Genomic DNA, 4,315 nt, shown 5'->3' with positions numbered 1-4,315 from the left:
AAGTCATCATTTATTCTTTCCAAGAGGTTTTGAAATAAAAGAAATGATAAACACTTTAATAAGCCATAGAGAGAAATATATTTTATTTTGAATTTTTTAGCCTGAATAACAGGAATAAAACATTATGCTTTAGATCTATATGGAAGTTTTTCTTTTGAACATTGACCTATAAAATATTTTACATGGAAGTTTGAGAAGGAAATGGTAATTACCCAAAAATTGATTACACTATGCCAACATTAATATTATTACCCAAAGATAATTCACCAGATTTCCTCTTTTGCTACTTAATATTATTTAGGAAGTCAATGACAAAAATAATGTCATTAGTAATTGACATTAAGTCATTAGTAATGACTTAAGTAAATGACGTAAGTCATTATTCTTAGTAATGCTTAATTTCCTTACTTTTTGTACCCAAAATGCCGTAAACATAAGAGCACATACTTTTCTTCATGGCCCTAAAAAGAGAAATTTAGTTATTGTGTATTTCAAACATATGCTAATAAAAATTAGGAACCTTGAGCTGGCGAGATAGCTCAGCAGACAAAATGCCTGTTTTGGCAAGAGCAGGGACGAGGGTTGATCCCCAGTTCCACCTGGCCACGCTGGCCCTGCCCACGGGATGTGCTGAGCCCGTGACCCCGTGCAGGCGTGGTGGCGCAGGCCTGTAATCCCAGCACTGGGGAGGCTGAAAACAGGAGGATCACTACGAGTCTGAGCTGTGTAGTAAGATCTTCTACCAAATACACAAATGAAAAAAATCAAGAACCTAAAAAAAAAAAAAAATGACTGACTATTCCAAAGACAGCAACCAAAAATAGACGGAGCCTTAGTATGAAGCATCAAGATGTAAAATTACGTGTTCTCATAATATCTATTTTGAGATTTTAGACTCCAGTATAGTCTGTCCTTTTTGAAATTCGATATCCAGGCAGGATACACAGGAGATTAGACTGGGTCCCTCTAGCCCGCAGCCCCTCTGACAGGACAGAGGCCTACAGTGAAAGGCGCTGGGGCGTGGGGGGCCCTGTAAGGGCTGGCCTGGCTCCCCGGCGGTCCGCAGATGCGGCTCCACTACTCACATTTGTTCTCCTTTGCAAAACGAAGTCTTACCCACTTCTCAGGATGAGGTCAGGGTAAAAGCATGTTCTGAAAAAGACCAGCGCGGGTCATTCGCTTTCCTTCTCTGATGATACTTAAGCACGGGAAGAGGAGAAACAGAGTGAGCAGGTCACCAAAAGGCAAGCAGGGACTCGGGCGCGGGAGCATCGCGGCGGAGCTGCGCTTGGAACAGAGGCGGTGAGCCGCTCCACAGGCACAGGCTCGGGGGCAGCGAGCGGAAGTGGAGTGTGGCTAACTGGGTACGGCATAGCTCAGATTTCAGTAGGTGCTTGTTTTAAAAAAGTTACAATAGTAAGTCACAAAGCAACTTCACAAAAGTACTCTTTCCTGATCCTCCAATCAATACTTTTTACACGTGACAAAACTGAACCCAAATGCCATCCATCTAGTAGGTCACAAAGCTGGGTCGGAGTCACTCCAACTTCACGACAGCATCGCCTTGTTGCATTGAGAAGTACCATCAGGGCTCTGAGTAGCGCTATCTGAATGTCACTGCGTGGAGAGGACTCACTGTCCGCTGCGAACCCGGGATCGCTCTTCCGTAGCAGCGCTGCGCTTCTGCCAAGGGCGTCTCCAAGGCAGGCGCTGCGGGGCTCCGCGCCGCCTCTGTCTGTACTGGCACCTGGATAGAAGTGTCACACGACCATCAAGGGCGATTCGCGCCTGCCTGTGAACACTACGGGTGTGGTGCTGGCACCAGGTAGATGGGTCGAAGCCCTCTGAGTGACCTCATGGAGAAAAGCTCCCTATCAACAAAGAATCCCTACACCGGCTGCACATCAAACCAGAACTAACCTTCGTACCTAAGCCGCCGAAATCCCGGGGTTAATCGCAGCAGCTGGTGTAAGTCTGGGTCTGATCAAAATGCAAAAGATTTCATCTTTACAGTGTCTCATCAGTCACAGGCATGTTCTGGGCTGGAGTGAAACCATGGGTATAGCTTTCAATTGTTTGACAAAATAATTTGGATTACCTGAATAAAAGAAAACACACTTTACGTGAACTTAGTTAATACTCTGATCTATTCAATCTAAAATCTTTTCTCTCTATAACGAGATCACCAGTTAACTACACCATCTCTTACAGCCTTGACATCACTTCAATTTGAAAGCAATGGAAAAAATAAAATAGGCAACTAAGTAGGTTGCTTGGTTTGGCTCACCTGTGATTTTAAAACATCACTCTACTTTCTCAGAGTTTGTATTTGTTCCTTCAGCTCCGTGTGAAGCCTGAAAGTCTAACTAACCTTCAAAAGTATGAGCTAGCGTGCTGCGAGGTGGAGTGTGAAACAAGAGAGCGGAGGGGTTCAGATGCAGGAAGCTTTGGTTATGTAGGAGGAAGTAGCCGGAAGATCTGACGCAACACAGTGACTATAGTTAATAATAATATTGTATTCTAACTTTGAAACTGGTTAATAGAGCAAATTTTGCATGTTCTCATTACAAATAAAATATTGTAAATATATTAGGTCACGAATATATGAATTAGCTTCACTTTGTTAATTGTTTCATCACATTGATGCACCTAGCAAAATACATAATACCGTATACTTCAAATTTAGGCCATTCTGTAGTAAATTGTACTTTAATAAAGCTGCAAATAATGAAAATCCAACACATTTTTTTCTTTCTTTTTTAATGTATCAGTTATTTAATTAGGTTCTTAATAAGAAATTTGAAATACTAATTTATGAGGATAAATTCCATTTGTCAGAGCAAAAAGGATTGCAGGTAGCCCCGGAGCTGAGAAACAGCTTTGATTTTTGGTAAAATCGGTGAGACCACTGCTTTCTGTTCTGCCTTGCATTGCTCTGAAATCTGCTATCTCTTTCCTGGTGTCGAAGACCTCACCCTCCTTATGTCTGGGTTCCAACAAATTTTTTTTTTAAAAAATCATGTTAGACACTCATACGTGCATGCATTGTTCACAATATTTTAAAATGCTTTGTTTGGTCTTTTTTACACCACTGAGGATTAAACCCAGAGCCTCTCACATGCTAGACAAATACTGTATCACTAAGCTATGTTCCCAGTGCTTTTAGTTTGAAACACGTTCTTTCTGAATTGCTGGGGCTGGCCTGGAACTTACAAACCTTCTGCTTTAGCCTCCTACATAGCTGGGATTAAGGTGGGCACGGCCAGCACACATAAATTATTGTAAGGCATTCACTTCCTCTGTAAGCAATGTGGGAACCAAGGGCTAAGTTCTCAAAGTATCTCAAGTTTTTTAGGCCACTGCCTGAAAAGTACAATCTAGTGGAATGTGTTGGGAAATTGTCAATAGCACTTTCTCTCCAGAGGCCAAGCAAAGGGAGTAGGAAAAGTGAGGAAGCTCAGCTGCGCTATGTAATGACCAGAGAAAGAAACTGAAATGCAGAAATTCTAACTTTCATTCCCTTCCCAGTAACTTCATTTCTCAGGTGTTCTACTAGTAATAATAAAATGTGAAGTCTCAGACTAACGTTTGGAAAAGGGACCACGCATGTTAGATTCCAGGAAAAAAAAAATTGGATTTTTTTTTGACAAATCACAAACTATTTCTTCCATCTCTGCATTGCCATTCAGTAAAAGAAAGTTGTTAATTGCTTTTGGGGTACCGTAAATGCGACCATCACCATAGTAACCAAAAGACTCTCCACTGGTAGCTAAGGAATTCAGAAGAGATAGTTTGCACTAAGAAAGTAATTTTAATGTTGGCGCTATTAAAGTGGAAGAAAAACGCTTATCTGGAGCTTGAAAGAGGGCAATGTGGGTAACAGGCCTACAGTATCTTGGAAAGGCAGCAGGCACGTGGCTGCTGAGTCCTGATCGTTTGCTCATGGTGGTGGCTAAGATATTACATAAAACATCTTCCTATGCAGGCACAATCAATCTGCTGCCTCTTCAGTAGAATTCATATTGTCCCCCTCTGCTAATAATCCAGAAAAATAGGTGGGTATCATTTGTCTCCAAATGTTACTTTAAGCTATGCCTTCCTAACTAGAGAATAAGGTTAAAAGTTTTGATTGTTTTCTGTACTGGGAATCATACTCAGGACCTTGTGCTTGCCAGCTAAGTGCTTGAGCCTCTGAACTGTATCCTTGGCATGAAAGTGGAAATTTTTATTCAGTGATGTTTAAGGTTCTAGGCACATAGTAGGCTCTTAATAAATACCTTTATAATAAAATAAATGAAACTTGGCATCCAAATGG

The sequence above is a fragment of the Octodon degus genome, unplaced genomic scaffold, assembly GCF_000260255.1.
Source record: "Octodon degus isolate 3935 unplaced genomic scaffold, OctDeg1.0 scaffold00165, whole genome shotgun sequence".
Lineage (NCBI taxonomy): Eukaryota > Metazoa > Chordata > Mammalia > Rodentia > Octodontidae > Octodon > Octodon degus.
The sequence above is the reverse complement of the archived record's forward strand: the minus strand, read 5'-3'. Positions refer to the sequence as shown.